General features: G+C 41.9%; 1 protein-coding gene across 1 annotated transcript in view; it reads right to left on the reverse strand.

Annotated features, from left to right (window-relative positions):
* KAT6B (lysine acetyltransferase 6B) overlaps nucleotides 1-11,489 on the reverse strand; it is a 168,206-nt gene extending 156,717 nt beyond the window's left edge. The window contains exons 1-2 of the mRNA XM_078391092.1: nucleotides 10,564-11,489; nucleotides 9,321-9,790 (exon numbers count right to left, since the gene is read on the reverse strand). The gene's annotated coding sequence lies outside the window, so the exon portion shown is untranslated. The remainder of the gene's footprint in view (nucleotides 1-9,320; nucleotides 9,791-10,563) is intronic.
* Nucleotides 11,490-18,309: the final 6,820 nt, after the last annotated feature.

Consider the following 18,309-nt stretch of genomic DNA (forward strand, 5'->3'; position numbering starts at 1 on the left):
GTGAGGGATTGTACCAGTCACTATTCACATGATTTGCTGGAGTTGCATTATAATTTATGGAAAATCAGTAAATTGCAGCTTGACATGAGTCACAACACAGCTTGGGAGAGTCAGTAATTGCTGTTTCTGTCCCAGAGAGAACAAACACATCTCCAAACATGATAATTTTGTATCTCTGACCTTTTCTCTCTGTTTGTGTGATAGTAAAAGTTAACTATTGGGGATTAATTTCATGAACGTTCAAACCCCTATCAACGCTCTGCCGAGTGTGAACACAGACCTAAATGTGATTGTCAACACTGTACATTAAACAACAAGGTAGAACGAAGCACACAGAGACGTTCATAAAGAGGTGGTGATGTTTGCCATTCAAGGGCAATAAATTATTTTAGATAATTCTGTACTTGGAAAGTCCTCAAGGATTATGAGCTAAAAAGGAGGAAGCCCTTTCTTTTCTCCCCAAGTTAGACATTAAGCTAGAATTTTAATTTTCTTACAGTGAAACCGTGGCTCCAAGAAAACAATCAACAAAGTAATATGTGACTATATCTCTCTGTTTATGGAGGAGGAATATAGTATAAATTAACTTCAGCAGAAAAGAAAACAGCACAGCAGTGGAATAATTAATACCAGAATAAAGCATCACTTGATTATCCCCCAGAAACAGATAAAAGTGTGAGCTCAAAAGCACCTTCACATTTTAAGTTGGCAGCATTTAACAAGCCAGAGAAAGCAACACTGGCATAATCATAGTATCTGGATAGCTTTGGTAGTATTTGGGAAGCCCAATTTTAATGTGATTTACTTCATTCTGAAGTTATGGTCAGTTGCCAGAGATCCATGGGGAATGGTAGAATGGATGATGGACAAATTAGCTAAACTGACTTAGACAGACAGAGAGATAGACATCAATGAAAAATTGAATTAAACTGAAAAGAAACCGAGTATCTTTTGAGCTAAGGTAAACTGTTTGTGACTGAACCTAGATAAACATATACTTAGGACACATTGTAGCATACACTTAGTTTTCGGTCCTCAACATTAAAAGCATAAATTAGGAGAACCAAAATTGGGTCTTCCTTTATGACACGGGGGGCGGGGAGGGTTGTTTTCTTTCAGCTCTTGTAGAAACCTGGGCAGAAAGGATTCCTGTATTCTGCTCCACGAGAAGATACATGTATGTGAGCTATATTCATATTTTTTAAAAAAACAAAGCCAAACTAAACCTTACACTAATTAAAATGTAAACTGGAAAAAAAATAGATAAATGTTCAAGCATCTTCTACATTTTGAAAGATCTAAGTCAAAGTACATACTGTAATAATATCAGACTTTACTTTTTCTTGTCAAAAATGCTAGAATTACAGAACTGGAGTTGCTTTTAGTGTAAGCTAGAATACAGGAGTATGTCTAGACATGTGAGGCTGAAATGTCCCTTGCTTAGAAGAGTCTCCCAGCAGTAACTTCCAAGATCAATAGCATTATTTTATGACACCTATATAAGGATGTTGTATAGGCCAATTCACCTAACACTGTGAATTTCCATTGTGTCTCCTCCTGGGAAATACCCCAGCCTCTCCCCCCCCCCCCGCCCCATTACCACGTACAACAATAATGGAGAGGGCAATCTTACTACACATGTCTGCTCAGAAGCAAACCACGTTAAGCTCAATGGGATGTAATACATACATCTAAGTGCATATAGGGAACAAAGCAATTTTTCACAGGACTTTGGAGTGTGCTCTCAAAAAACAGGGTGCTGCAGCAAAGGCCCAACTGATCTTGAGAGAATGTGCAGCCTCTCTTAGGGCAGGAAATTAATATGGTCAGATTAGGTACTGGTGGAGGTTTCATGAGTTACCATAAGTAAATGAGCACTGCCATGTGAAGGACCAACTGTGACAGATGGATGCATTATTTTCCCCAGCATAGCCTCTAACTAAAGCTGTCTACTATGGGTAAGCTGCTTTCCAAATTCCACCTTTATAAAAATGTTAAATTATTTTTCCGTTCCAAGCATATGACATTCCTTGCCACGAGATCTCAGCATTTTTTAATGTGACCTGCTTCTGCTGTCACCAGCCCTTTAAAACTCCCTGGTAACCTTTTAGTATATAAGCTTGGGTTTTGATATGGTGCATAATCTTTTGAAACTAGTATACAAGTATTTCTTTCATTTAATTTCATTTATATACCACCCCATTAGTGCTGAAGCACTATTCTGGGTGGTTTACAAACAGTCAAAACAAGTTACACAGAGCAATAAACACTAGAAACAACATAAATACTAAATCAGAGGCGTAGCTCCTCTGGGAGTTGATTCCATAACTGTGGTGCCACCGCGAAGAAGGCTGTACCTCTGATACAGTAGATTACTTTCAGGTTTCTCTTGGGGTGGCTATACAGAGGAGCCTAGCCTGAGGAGATCTGGTGGGATGTGCAGATGACATTGGGGGAAAACACTCTGACAAGTAACATGGTCCCAAACCATGGAAGGCTTTATACATGAGTGTGAAAACCTTGAACCTGATCTGGGACACAATGGGTAACCGGTGGAGGCTGAACAGCACTGGGTGATGTGATAAAATTTGCTCACACCAGCCACCAGTCTGGATGCCATGTTCTGGACCCGCTATAGTCTCCGAATCAGGGTACGCTCCATGTAGAGAGCATTGCAGTAGTCAATCTGGGAGAGGACCAGTACCTGCACCAACATCTTGAGGGAGCCCTCGTCTAGGAAGGGGCAGAGTTGGGCAATAAGCTTAAACCAGTTAAAAGCAGATTTGGACACAGCTGTCATCTGGGAGTCCCAGGAAAGACACGGTTGCAGAAGAATGCCCAATTTGATCCCTAAGTGTGAGGTCAACACTATTCAGTCTAGGGAATGATCCCACATCAGCCTTTTGGAGGGGTTCCCCAGGCACAAAATCTCACTCTTGTCTGGATTCAGTTTGAGTCTGCTTGCCCTAGTCCATTCCAGTACCAAAGCCAGACGCTCAAGTGTCTGGATGGTTTCCACTGTAGAGGTGGTAAATGAAAGATAGAGTTACACATCATCAGCATACTGATGACACCTTACTCCAAATCTCCTGGTGACCTCCCCGCAGAGCTTAACATGGATATTAAACAGCATTGGGGATATTGACTACCCCTGGAGCTCTCCACAATTGGGGGTCTAAGGGGCCAACAACTTATCCCCAAGCTACACTCTGTGGACACAGTCCTCAAGGAAGGAGCCAGCTTAATGCTATGCCCCTGATTCCAGTCTCCAAGAGCCTGCCCAGAAGGAAACCATGGTTGACAGTATCAAAAGCAGCTGAGAGATCAAAGCAAACCAGCAGGGTACAATGACCCCTATTGGCCTCCCTTAAAAGGTCATTGTGCAACCAGAGTCATCTCAGTACCCTTTTGAGGCCTGAATCCGGACTGGAATGGGTCAAGGCAATCCTGCTCCTCCAGGTATATCTGAAGCTGGTTAGCCACCACTCGTTCAATCACCTTGCCCATAAAAGGTATATTGGTGACTGGACAAAGGTTATTAAGATTATCTGTTGCCAACTGTGGGCGTTTGATAATGGATTGGATGGTAGTTTCTTTTACACGGGAGGGAAGAACTCCCTCTCTCAGCAAAGAGTGGACAATGTTTGCAGCCCAATCCACCATAACCATGTTGGCAGCTTTTATTAGCCAAGCTGGGCAAGGGTCGAGCACAGAGGTAGCAGGTCGACAGCCAACCAGCTCCCTAGACACTTCCTCTGGTGTTAGAGGGTCAAATTGGACCAAGACGGCCGATGGAGGGGGCGCAGCAGTGGTTCCGCCCTCCCCCAGGCAGCTAAACAACTGGTGGAGTCGAGATCAGCATGGATGCCCTCATTTTGGATCTGAAAAAGGCTGCAGATTGATCAGTAGAAAAGTCAAAAAGCAAGGTCAGAGTTGGCCAGGTCACGAACCACCCGGACGGAAGAGTTCCACTTGTCAGTTTGCAGCCTCACCAATAATCCTGATGTTAAAGGCCTATTTTTTTTGTTGCTGCCTTTAAGGCACTGCCATACAGCAGCCAAATTTCGTGCTGACTGGTCCCTACTCCACCTGCTCTCCAGCTGTCTCCTTGTTAAATGACTGTTAAAGCTATTATGTTAGTTTACAGGGAAAAAAACATTGTCAGTTAATTCAGCATTTTCAAGAACCTCTGGTTAGCCATTTCGAAAAATGTTGGGAGAAACGTGCAAATTTCTGACCAGGCATGCCTGGGCACGTTTGCAGCTTTTACTGACCAAGCAAGTACAGAAGAAAGTTGAGAAATAATAAGACAATGGAATAGGTGAATTAAAGTTTTCCCCAGCACTTACTACCTCCATTTGCACCATGTTGGAGAGATGTGAACTTGGCAGCATTCAGATCAGTGTGAGGGCTATTTTACAGCTAGAAAGAGCTCCTGAAACAGTACAGTGGTGCCTTGCAAGACGATGTTAATTCGTTCCGCGAAAATCGCTGTTAAGTGAAAACATCGTCTTGCGAAACACATTTTCCCATTGAAATGCATTGAAAACCTGATAATCCGTTCCAATGGGAACGGATTGTCATCGTAAAGCGAAAATTGCCATAGGAAACATCATTAAGCGAAACGCGGTTCCTAAGCGAAGACAGCTGTCTAACGAAACAGAGACCATTAAAATACTCGTATAGCAAAACAATACCAAGCTATCAAAAACATCGTAAAGCGAAAAACAGGGACCTAAAATTTAACAGTCTTGCGAGGCAAGGTCCCTAACATCGTAAAGTGAAAATCGCCCATAGGAAACATCGTTAAACGAAGTGCAAGATTGCTCCAAAAACCTCATCGTAAAGCGAATTCATCATGATGCGAAGCAATCGTCTTGCGAGACACCACTGTATCTGGACGGCAACTGGCAGCCACTATGAAGAGGCCCATATAGATCAAATTTGTTCATTCCCCCCCGATAACGTATAGACATTCCAGTCAATCATGACCTTCAGCCATTTGTAGAATGTATTACTATATTAAATGACGTTTATATTTCCCCCGAAGTAGGAAAAAATATTCAAATAGATAAATGTTTTCCTAGTGGACAGTTACATGTGAAAACGTTTCTGATAAGCAGGGGCCTGGACTGCTCAAGAAGTCATTGCAGCAGACTTCTCTTTATTTACAGTCTGCAGAATAACCACATGAACTGACAAGGACCAAATCAACTTGCTTGTGAAACCTACTCTGCAAAACGTCCCCGGATCTCTAGTTTTGTAGTATTAAAACTGCCCAAGACAAAGTAATTTACTCATATGCTCTAACAGGAGGTGAGCTCACGGGCTGGAAGGAGTTGGAGGTCTATGAACAAAGCAGAAACATCACGTACAGTTGTTGTGCTTAGTCCCAGCGCCTTCCTTTCTCTATGGAGTCTCAGAGGCCTCTATGCAAAATAGGAGCAAATTAATTTTGTCCAGGAAAAAAAAGGAAACTTAATTTTCCTCTGACCTTTTCATTTAGACTTCTTTATTTAAGTGAGGGAAAACATTTCACTAAACAAAGGCATAAAATAGTAAATATAATCAGTACAAAGAGTGGTAAGACAGTAACACATATCATTTAAGATAATCAGTGGCATCAAGTAGCACTAGAAGGAGGAAGAGATCTTGGGGGTGGGGGCAAGATGATTTTCAGTCGTAAACAGAAGCAACCCATGCTAGGGGGAAATCATTCGGTATTGGTGGTGCTGCCATGGAGAAGACCTATTTTTATCAGGAAGCCATGGTACAGGAAGGAAAACCTCCCCCTCGGAACTTAAAGACCAGGGTCATCTGTATGGGAGAAGGCATCCCTTTACATAACCTTTGATACTGGCCTTCTAGATAATCACAGTGATAACCTGGGTCAGTAATTAAGTGGCAGCCAGTACAGAAGTAGTGTAGGAATCATATGTGCACAAGTATTATTGAATATGCACAGCTCACCGGTGTTGTTGAATACAAGTGCAGCACGAATGGGGTGCTACTGCACTCACGTTCCCAAGGATATAATCAACAAACCAAGTATCTGGGACAGGTGAGCTTGGCCTGAGTAAACCAGGATTGGGATGCTGAGAAGATATGTCAACAACTAGGGTTCAGATCCAGTAGGCATAGTCAACCAGAGAAAGGGTCCAGTTCCAGAGTGGACAGCACAGGGTAGCTTCCAGAAGAAGGTTCCAGATGCCAAAACCAGATACCAGCTTAGCAAAGGAAGGACTGGGTGGCACCATGTGAAGCTCCCAAGGATGACTGAACTGGAAAGCACAACAGAGTGTGCTACTAGGTGGGCTTTGTCCCACTGTTAGTGAGTTCTCACTGTTAATTTTAATGTTTGTTTTTTTCCCCTGTCAACTACATGTAGACCTAATCTCAAGTAGATCCCATCTGTTTCCATGATTATTTGGTATATTTTGTTTGGCTGGCAGAGTTTGTAGGTTCGTGGGGGGGGGTTTGTAGCATTTTTGCTCACACTGTTTTGTCCGGCTTGTGTGATTGCCTATATCAGTCCTTTTGGAGTAGTGCCACTCACGTTGAGGGTGATGTTTTCACTGAATCATGTGACGATTCAGCATGATTTTCCTCCGGGTCATACCCATTGGACTGACATCTCTTAATTTTTTAAAGAAATGTTAAAAAATTAGTAGTTCAGCACTGTATCAGATAAGCGATGCAACTATATTTCAGAAGTGGCTGTATCTTGTCAATGCTGGATTTACTCATTTCAGCGGGATATGTTTTTCACTGTTTTTAAATAGTGGCATTTAATATCAGTCTTGGTTCAATTGGTTTTTTAATGTTATATTTTACTGTACTTTTAATCATGCCTATTGTATTGGTTTAACTGACTGTGAGCCCCCTTGAGTCCTCTATGGCAGGGTTCCCTAACCCCTGGGCCACAGACCTGTACCGATCCATGGCCTTGGAAGGACTGGCCCGCCGGGACAGATGATTGGCGAGCAGGAGGTGAGTGGCGAGTGAAGCTCCGCCTCCTGTCAGCGCACTCCTACTTAGGTTCTAATGTCGCTGCTGATCTAACAGGAGGTGGAGCTTCAATTGCAGCTCACCTCCTGCTTCTGCTTGCCACTCATCTGTCCCGGTATGATACATGTAATGAGCTTGACTCAAAGCTATCCTTCAACAACCTACTGCATAACAAGTACCCCCACACCCTGGTCCTTGGGAAAATTGTCTTCAACTAAACCAGTCCCTGGTGTCAAAAAGGTTGGGGACCACTGCTCTCTGGGAAGAAAGATGGCATAGAAATTGAACAAATAAACGGATCTATCAGTCACAAGGAGCCAGCTGGTATCTACTGGGGTCTGTTGCCTAACCCTACATTCTGCCAGCATCATAATATGAAAATAATCTTACAATGTATCTCAAGAGGACAGTGATAAGTAATCAACCCCAAAACTATAGGTCAGTACAGCTTAATAACCAGGAACTGAAAACATGCGTTCTAAATGATTTATCAGAAGAATCTTTTGGGCTGAAACATTGTTGGGCACAAGTACTTGCAGAGCATAAGGAATATTGGCCTGACTTCACTGCAAGTCAGGCCAATATCCCACTTTCTTCTATTCCCTTCCCAACTTATTCATGATATCTAATGAAGGAGGTCAGTTAATCTGTCAATTAATTGTTTGAAAGACACTTTTCCACACCAGTTCTTTCAAAAGTGGGCAGTTCACAAATGTTTTAAATCAGTAAATGGGAAGGCCTATAGTTTGGCAGTGGCACAACCGCAACAAGACCCCTGCTTCACTTTCCAGGTATAGTTGGAAAAGTCCCATCAGAAAGTTGTAGGTTTTTCGGGCTGTCTGGCTGTATTCTTGAGGTTTTTCTTCCTAACATTTTGCCAGTCTCTGTGGCTGGCATCTTCAGAGGATTGGGGTCAGAACTCTGTCCATGCTCTGTCCATGCTCTCAACAGAACATGGACAGAGCTCCTACTCCAGTCCTCTGAAGATGCCGGCCACAGATACTGGAGAAATGTTGGGAAGAAAAACCTTCAGAACATGGCCAAACAGCCCAAAAAACCTACAACAACAATCGGGGCCAGCTGTGAAAGCCTTTGAGAATACATTCCCATCAGAAAGTTGGTGCTGGAAAGCGTAGCTTATACAGAGGTAGTTGTCTGGCTGAATATCCAGGAGCTTCCAGTACCTGAAACATCTCTGTTTATACACGTCACTCACTGGAATAGAAAAGAACACACCTGCCTCCATTCCTCTCTCTTTCCAGTAAAATCCCAGTCAATTGTGTTTTATTTAATAAATCAAAAAGGGAAAGTCGTATCTCGCACACAGGCAGCAGGGAAATCATGCTTCTCCCTCCCATCTTGTTTGTTATTATCTCATAGGATACAATATAAGGAGAAGGGAGGGGGAATAAATCAGAGTGAGAGAGGAAATCACCCCCTCAGCCCAGCACAAACAGTAGCACCAGCTGCATCCCCACACGCCACTAAATTAGCCAGTCTGTTGTTGTTGTTTCTTCTTTTAATTTTTTGTGTGAATTCAAGAATAGGTCACAGATCTCCTGGCAACTCATGAATGAGGCCCTTTATGGAACAATTCGCCTGGAAGTAGAGCTGCTGACAGATGCACTGGGTTCGTTCCATTAATTAAACAACAGGGGAAAGAACCCTCTTGTTCCCCCCCCCTCCCACTGCTGCAATCGCTCCCTTCCCCGTTCTCCAGGGTAATCAGAGCCTGAGCTCTTTCTTGCCACCCATTCTGGCCTCATTTGCTGTAGGACTACTGCAATCATCCCTTCTATCCTTGGCCACCCATGGAAGGAAGGAAGGAAGGAAGAACACTACCATCAACACATTAAGTACCACCAACAAAAATTCCCCTCTTGTCTCCTCCTCCATGATTTGCCTAAGCTGCTTAATGATCCTAAGGAACTGAAAGCTTTCTTCCTGCTTTTGAAGCCTCACTTAGATGTTAGCAACAACTAAAAAGAATGGGAAAACTCCTTGTCCTTTCCCCTCTCCAAGTGGGAAGGAAGATTTCAATTTCTCAAGATCCTTAACAGTTAAATGAAGCGACAGGGATCACACATGCTGGAGCCAACCAAAATGGAATGTTATTCCACCAAAAACAAAAACCTGTAGCTGTAGCCTTTGACAAGGACCTGAAAAGATGCAGATACGACACCAATCAAGAATACTGTAGGTTGGTTCACAATGGCATGCATGTCATGTGGTCACTCGGTAAAGGAGTGAACCAGCTTGTTCCCCACACAGACCAAACTGTGGAACAAATGCCTGTCTTGTTGCACCCTTACCTGATCTGCTGGCTTGCTTCAGGTGTCACTGTTTCAGATCAGGAAGCTCTCCATTTTGATACAAATAAGCAGAATTAGAAAAAGTTATATTTTTGGACTATAACTCCCAGAATGCCTCTGCCATCCTGCCTCAGGAACCCTTGGAGTTATAATTGAATTTGGTAATTTTTCCAAGTTCAACAAACAAGATGGGTGATATAAAAGTGAAAAGGGAATTGTCGTTGTTCCAGAAGGCTGTATTTCTCTTGACTGGCAGATGGAAGGCTCCAGAGGGAGCAGTGGAAAAGGGGTGTCATTTCTCACCATCAAGTCTGGAAATAATTGGTTAAACATTAATTTGTTAGCCCAGTTCATTACAATCTTCATCAGTGGTTTTAAAAGACATTATTTAAATTGCTAAATGCCACCAGTGTTCACAGGTTGAGTGATGATTAATGTTCCATGTTACTTCAATTTGTTTCTGTTTTTCTCTAGGAATGAGAAAGATAGAGCAATTTTATTTATGCATTACTAACTATTAATGTTACATGTTTTCACAAAACCAATTAAACTTAATTTTACAAATTAATGTTGGCATTAATTAATTAGACTCAATACTAAATTTCCCAAGGTCTGGTGTCCCCAAAACATTCCAATGCTATCAATCTCATTTACTGAATGCCACAAAAGTTAGGTGGTTATATGGTATTTTGAGAGAACATATATTACCATCTACAGAAGTGTTAATATTGTTGTCAAAGGCCAAGAGGGGGCCACAGCACTTACTTATGCATTTTCTTAAAATTAAAGTCTCTTTTGCACTAAGATAGGCACTCACGATGGTTAACAATAGAAAATGCAAATAGAAATAACATACTGAAGCACAAAAATCAGTTAAAAGCACAATTAAAAACACAGCAATAATAATAATAATAATAATAAATAAACAGCGCCCAACCAGTTAACTCCTACCCTTAGCAGACAAACCAGCTTAAATACCAAATTCACATCTCTATAAAAACACCTTTGCCTCTGGCGCATGGTCAAAAGACACCATTGCCTCCCTTGTCAGGGAATGATCACAAAGTGAGGCCCTCTCTTCTCCTCTTACCTAACGGGTCTCTGGTGCTGGCAGTACTGGGAAAAAGCCCTCTCCTGAAGATGTAATGGCTCACACAGATTCATGTGGGAGAAGGTGGCTATTTCAAATGTCTCCAAGGCCTTCAAGTTATACCTGGAAGCATTATACTTGTATGCCACTTACCCTGTGTCTTCAGATACGGCTGCAAATCCACTTCTTCAAAAGGCACATCTGGCCACTTCAGTGGGCTTCAATGAGCTTGCGGTGGAGGTGAGGATGCACACCTTTATGCACACCTGCACTCTCATCAGCCCAGGGTGCTTCTCTATCCAGATCTTCCCTAGAGCAAGGCTAATTTAAAATGGTACAAAAGCACCTGCAAGCTATTCTAAAGGATATCCACATCTGAGCAGAAGTGGATCCAGCCTGAAAGCAGCAGCAGATAAAAGTCACGTCTCAAAATGGCTCTGTTGGCTGATCATTTGGAGTAACCGGAACGGGTCCCAACGTATTTTCACACTTCAGTGCAGCCGAGCTTGAATTTTCCTGACCGTGGAGCAGAAGGCAGTTCTGTAATAAATGCTTCATCTTTCCCCAATCATCCCAAATTATTCACATGAAAGATCCTGTTTTCTCTCTTGAACTCTAATGAAGCTCCCGTTGAACCAATTACTCACTTACTATTCATGTATTGTCTAACAAGGATATCTGTGAAGCGCCATCATTAGGGAGAAGATGTGATTGGCTTGGGTTTTCCCCCCTCTGCGTTTTCTCTGTTTGCTCCAAAAGCCATTGCTTTTAGCTAGCAATTTCTAGGCTGATCAACTGATGGAAAGTGATAAAATGAGCCCGGTAGCAAAATGCAGGATGAGAAAATACTTCACATTAGTGGGCATATAATTATGCTTTTCATGACATTGACTAAAAAAAAATCTCTGTGATAAAATGAAACAACTGGGTGGGAGAAGTTCTGAAAAACATCATTTAGCCTTTGGTAGGATAATTAACACAGCAATTCAATTTATCTTGAATTCTGTGTTCAGTCCTCCAGAGCACACAGCATATGTCAAAGTTCTCTCTCTCTCTCTCTCTCTCTCTCTCTCTCTCTCTCTCTCTACACACACACACACACACACACACACACACACACACACACACTCTCTCTCTCTCTCTCTCTCTCTCTCTCTCTCTCTCTCTCTCTCTCTCTCTCTCTCTCTCTCTCTCTCTCTCTTCTGTTTTCAGTATGCCATAATTTTTCTTACCAGCAAGGGACAGCTACACAATGTCCTGTGCAGAAGGTTCATAGGTATCAGAGCTCTAAGTAGCACGACACCCTTCAGCCCTATACAGCTATTTGGTGCTAGGATGGGAAGTGGTTCTTCCTTGGACAAAAGGAAAATAGACAACACACACCACCACCACCACCATGGCTATAAATAAATTGTAGAGACTTTGTCTCAGGGCAAAGAAGTAAATCTACTGGTGAGGATTAGAAAAGTATTTGGCAACATCTCCCAGTAATATTCACCACCACCCCTTTAAAAAAAAGTATTAACATTCTCATTCTTTGGGAGATATGCCACATTCTCTTCCTTCCTTTTTTGTGGGGCCCACATGACAGTGCCTCACTACAGAGTTGGCAGGAAGTGGTGCCACTCACCAAGGTGCTAAAATGCTAGTTACAGCTCTGTAAACCCCCACACATGGAATTCTGCTTTGTATTTTTACTGAAAACAAACAAGAATCTTGTTGCACCTCAAAGATCAACTAGTGAAGGTGCCACAAGACCCTTGTTTTTTGCTGCAACAGGTCTTCTTCAGTGTAACACAGGTACACCTCTGAAAATATTGTCACATATTTATCCATAAGGGCTTCATCACCCACTTTGTCTCAGAAGCAGCAGCAGAGCCGAGCCTGTGTCACTGCATGTGTTTCCTTCCCTGACAGGATTCTATGGAGCTGCTGCCAGGGACCTACAGAAACACACAAATGCCTATCGTAAGGGTATCTTTAATTTAAGTCCAGCACCTTGGCAGAAAATATCACCCAGTCCTGAATTCCTTCCATTTATTAGACAAGACAACACATTTAGGTACCACATGGGAACCACCCATGGTACATTTCATTTTTTCGGCTGAACACCCCTTGCGGTATATAGCCAGCCAGCTCTAACTCCGTCAAGTACTGCAGTACCTGCTTGAAAGTTCTGTTCAATATCCATAGAGTCTAACTCTTGTTCCTCATCCAGCCTCTGTGCTTTCAAAGCCTAAACGTGTTCCTTTCTTTTTTGCTTGGCTGTCCTTTATGTTTGTGGGCCTGAGTTGAGCTTTATGGTTAACCTGGGGGGATCTATGTGGCTTTCAGTTTAGTTCCTCATGACCTCTTCCTACTATAATTCCCCACTCCACTCTGGTGCCTGTCCCAGATGCTCTTTTGTTTCCTGCATTGACAAATGTGGGTGCCACATTTGACCAGAAAGACCCATTTGTCTTAAATATTGAAAAAAATATCACACCACCCACTCTGATAAAGTGCCATTGAATCCACCTATAATGCAGCCCAACCATTGAGCTCTATAATTTTATTTTATTTTTGCCTTGCAGGGGACGCTACATTGTAGATGAGTTGTTCGTTCTGATTCCAATATGCAGTAGTGAATATGAGTACAGTGGTGCCCCGTATAGCGAGGTTAATCCGTTCCGGATTAACCTTCGCTATACGAAAACATCGCTGTGCGGGTAAGGAAAGCCTATTGGAACGCATTAAACTTAGTTTAATGCGTTCCAATAAGCGTCCAAACTTACCCCTCCAGCGATGTTTTCGCGTCCGGCGGCCATTTTGGAGCTGCCGATCAGCTGATCGGCGGCTCCAAAATGGCCGCGGATGGCCCGAAATGCCCCCCCGCAGCGTTTTCGCGACCTCCGTAAGCAAGGGGAGGGTGCAAAAACACTGATAGGGGCCATTTCGGGTCATGCGGCGGCCATTTTGGAGCTGCCGATCAGCTGTTCGGAGGCTCCAAAATGGCCGCCGGAGGCCCCAATCGTCGCAAAGCGAGTGCGGCGATTGGGGCAGATCCGTATAGCGATCCCCAAAAAGGGTTCGCTATACGGATTCTTCGTTAAACGGTGCGCTCGTTAAGCGAGGCACCACTGTAAATCTGGAGCAATGGGAAATGATCACCACAGAGCAGTGTAAACATTTTTAGCCACATTACAAGATCTTGTGGCAAGTATCTTTCTTTATCTCTGTTCTCTCCTTATTAATTCAAGTAGAACAGGGTATCTTAGGGTTAAAAATGCAATGGCAAAATGATTTGGATGAAGAAGTAATAGGAGAAGAATGGGATAAAATATGGGATCAGAGAATTATGAAGAACATGTCAGTAAGGATAAAAGAAAACTGTTATAAAGTAATATGGAGGTGGTATTTAACGCCAGTCAAAATGAATATGATGGACAAAACTGTGTCAACATTATGTTGGAGTTGTAAAAAAGAGAAGGGGATGTATTTACATATGTGGTGGCTATGTGAAAAAAGAAAGAAAGAATGGAAATTAATATTTAAAGAAATATCTGAAATAATTGGATTGAATATTCCAATGTCTCCAATAATAGCTTTATTGAATATGATTAAAGATCAACTGGTGAAATAAAATAAGGATTTAATAGTAATAATGATTACAGCAGCAAGGATAATTATGGCAAGGAATTGGAGAAATGAAAATCAATTTAACCTGGAGGAATGGTATAGAGAATTATGGGACATGGCTATTAATGATAAACTGACATGTGATATGAAAATAAGTAGAGGCCAAATAAAAAATAACGATTTTAAGAAAATATGGAATGTATTTTTAGAACATGTATTTCGGAGAGGAAGGGGGTTTACACCGAGGGAAGAAACAATGAAATTTTGGAGTGAAAATGGTTGGAATGAAGTGTAATGCTAGTCCTGAAGGTGATGGGTGCACATGGGTAAATGTACTGTTTTGTTTTGTATTTTATAGTTTTTTTCTGTAGTAGTAGGTGTATTTTGTATTCTTTTAATAAAAAAATAATAATCCCTTGCCTCTCCTCATGTTTATTACTCTCTTTGGTGTACCCAGGCTCGAACAAAGGATCTTCTGTTAAGGTCAGCCTTGTTCCATATTTAAACCAAATGGTGATGACTCTAGCATCCCTAATAATGGGGAAGCGTTTGTTTGGTTTCTCCTTCGTAGTAAAAAAAAAACACGTTATGGAGTATTAAATCCAATGGATACTCCCAAATAGAGCAAACCCATTCATTTAATGAATAGGACTTGTTATGAATGCACTTAAGTAAATCTCATTGATTCGATGGAATTATTCAGTGGGTTCATGCTGCTGCATTTTCAAACACGTACCAGTTTCTGCTACATGCTGCAGAAGATGGGAGAGTTCCAAAGCCAGCAAGAAGGAACAGGTTTCTGAAGTTGTGTTGTGTGAAGGCTGCACCAGTGTATTTGGGGCGGGGGGAATCTGCCTGGCAGAAACCCAGACTAGAATAATACATAAAGATATTCTGTATTTCTGTAACATTTGAAAATTCCTTTCCACCCAGCACTCATTTTTTAGAATAGCTGGCTAGATAATTCAATGAGCTGGGTGTGGAGCCTGAAGTTGGGAGTTTGATTCCCCAGTGTGGCTCCTGGAAGAAAAGCCAGGCTTTGTACAGTAGTCTTGTGCAAGCCGCACAGTCTCAGGGTGGCCCCAGAAGATAGGAATGGTTACCCACGTCTGAGTACTCTCTACCTAGGAAACCCTGAAAAGGGTCAACATAAATCTGTACTGTATTAATTTGCTGGTAGAACCAGGCCCATAAAGGAATTGTATTTTTTTCTGCTGTGGATGAGACAATTGCAGAATAGATCATGCAAAACAAATAGCACACATTTTTTTTCCCATTTTTACATGATGTAAAATTTTGATTTACATGGGCATGGGATTTTTTTTAAAGCATAAATTTCTGAGGCTTACATGGAGTCATCTTGGCTTTGAGTTCATTGGCTAGGGAGTTTGATACCCAGGCATTAATTAGCACTTGCTCCCGCCCTGTCTCTGTTCCTTGCAGATTTTCACCATCCCCTTTGCACACCAGACAAATAAGCTCATTAGGTATCCTGTGGTCTGTGCCTCCAGAACACCCTCCGTATTTCAGTTTTGGAATGGGCAGTCAATACTCGCTGACAAAGGTGTTCAGCCCTTGAATGTTTATGGGAAGCAACTGAAGCTGGTCCTCTAAGCGAGCAGCCCAAACAAAGCTTATTCATGTGTCAGTGAACACACGAGGCTTTGGTTGTGCCAGTGGCTCTGACAGCTTTCAGAAGCCGAAGGAAAACGAGAGCTCTGATTAGTAATAAAGTGGGGATTCTCCTTCAAGAGCTGTGCCAGGAGCCCAGGGGTTCCAAGATGAAGTATGGCTTCTCTGCACCGTGCAAATATTTAATGTTGCTCTAACTATCCCCTGGTTACTGAAGTGTGACAGTTAATAGCCGTCAGCTGCTAAAGCTGCTGAACAGCCGGTTCTTTCGAAGGAAAAGGAGTAGTAAAAATGGAGCTCAGTCAGTCTGGAAAGCTACAAATCATACATGTGCGGTAGCTCAGCAGGCAGGTCATCTTCCAGATTCACCGTGTGGCTGACCCAAGCTGTCTTTCAGAAGCTGTTGACTAAAGCTTGAGACGGAGGCATCATATATCATGTACCATCTCTTGCTGTGTCTACTTTCCTAGGATGACTGTCTGCAGGTAAATCAGGATACAGGAGTTCTGTTGCAGCCTATAGAGACCAATGTTTTTTTTTCCTGTGCTAGATTGCCAATAACTTGTAAATTCAGAGGGGGGAAAAGGGCCCTTGATGATGGCAGCATAGAAGTCCAACCAGAAAAGTTACTGCAACATAATGTGTATGTATTAAACAGCACTGTCTTTTCCACAGGGAAGCATTTAAAAGCAAAACAAAATACATTACAACATTGTATTAAAATATGGAATCAAACACCTAAAACACTTAAAATCTCAAGGATCATTTCACATCTAGTAATGACTTAAGACCCCTGTTTGGTATTTAGTTCTTTTCCTTTGAAGCTTTGTTCTGTAAACAGTGACAATGGTTAGTGAGTAAACAAACTCCAGGCTATAGAAAACAACAGCAGAAACAACATTTAGTCGCCTAGAGTGGTCTTAACCGACCAGATAGGCGGGATATAAAATAAATAAATAAATAAATAAATAAATAAATAAATAAATAAATAAATAAATAAATAAATAAATAAATAAATAAATAAATAATTGTGGCAGTACATGTATGATAATGAATTAAGAATCCCAAACTACTTTTGAAGATTGTTCTGTAAGGTGGCACTGGTTAGTTATGGGCTATGGAAAATAACATCATTATTGTATTATTTTACATTTAGAAAATAACAGCAGATAACAACATCATTGTAGTATTTTATTTTTGATAAGGGCTTAAAAACTCTTGACGAATATTAATCTATTGAGACACACGGGTTGCTAGTCTGACCCAGCCAGTTTCCTAAGTATGTTATTTCTGGTGGCAACTTTCTGTTTGCTGTTTCGACAATGTTTTTGTAGGTCAGGGTTCAATTCAGTGACACCCATAGGCAACAAGAAGCATCAGAGAAAGAATAACTATTTCTGCCGTTACCTCAATTAAAGGAAGGCACATTTATCTATTGATTTAATGGGTAGTTTTCTCCCAGTTTGGGTCACTGTATACTTCCAATGAAATATATTCATACAAGCCAGAAACTTCATTAAATAGGATAGCAGGTGGGATAGTGGTTAAAGAATTGTATTAGTAAACAATTTTAAAAGCTCTGATTATGAAATATTTAAATTTAGAATTATGAATGTATTTAAGTAAAAAATGTTTCTATAATGCATTTCCTGTCCTTCATTGATTTCTAGCATCACTTAGGACAGTGATGGTGAACCTTTTTAAGCCCGAGTGCCCAAACTGCAACACAAAATCAACCTATTTATTTCAAAGTGCCAATACTGCAATTAAAACCTGAATGCTGAGGTTTTTAGTTTAGAAAAAACAACCGCTCCTGCACTGCAAGGGTTAAATGCTTATTTCCCCCCCCCCATGGGTGGTATTAACAAATAAATACTTACTGGTGGGGCAAATCTGCCTTCCAGTGGTAGGGAGTTCCAAAGGCTGGGAGAGTCTTTGAAACACAGCTGCATCTTTGATAGCGCAGAGATGGTGTTAAAATACTCGTATGTGTTTCAAACACTTAGGTTGTTTTCTTAGCAGGCTCCTTATAATATCTTACTCATGGCAAGGGCAAGAAAAAAATGTCCAAAAAGAGGCAAAAAACCATCAAAGTCTTCATTGTGTGACTGTGCCCATCCTTATTCATTTATTACTTTCATTTTTCCCCTAGCTCAGGGCTTAGGAAAGTTCCTTTTGGTGCAAATGCTGGAAGATAACTTTCTGGAGCACCAGCCTAGAATCCTGTCAGAAGGCCAACATGGGGAGATTTAACAATCAGAGGGATTGGTCACAGGGGATACATTAATAGGTCACAAATTTAAAAAAAATCATGCAAAATACAAGCTTTTGTGGATGAATCACATGATCAGAGGGACTGCTGACATCATCTTCAGGACTCAGCCAATCTCGAGGGTGCTGCTGCTGCCATGGTGACCCAACCCCTTTTCTCCTGGGACTTTGTGACCTCACAGGAGCCCCCACCTCTCTGCTGGCAGATAAAAAGGGCTTGCTGGGCAGGGCAAGAGACCAGAAGGGAGGCCAGTGGCCAGTCCGGCAGAGAGAACGGCAGCAGCTGCAGGGGACCCAGCCCTTCTGCCCAAGGCAAGTTCTCTCGCGAAAGCCAACGAATTTGCTAAGTGGGCTTGTGAGTTAACAGTTCAAGGCTGG

This window comes from Pogona vitticeps, chromosome 3, assembly GCF_051106095.1.
Source record: "Pogona vitticeps strain Pit_001003342236 chromosome 3, PviZW2.1, whole genome shotgun sequence".
NCBI lineage: Eukaryota > Metazoa > Chordata > Lepidosauria > Squamata > Agamidae > Pogona > Pogona vitticeps.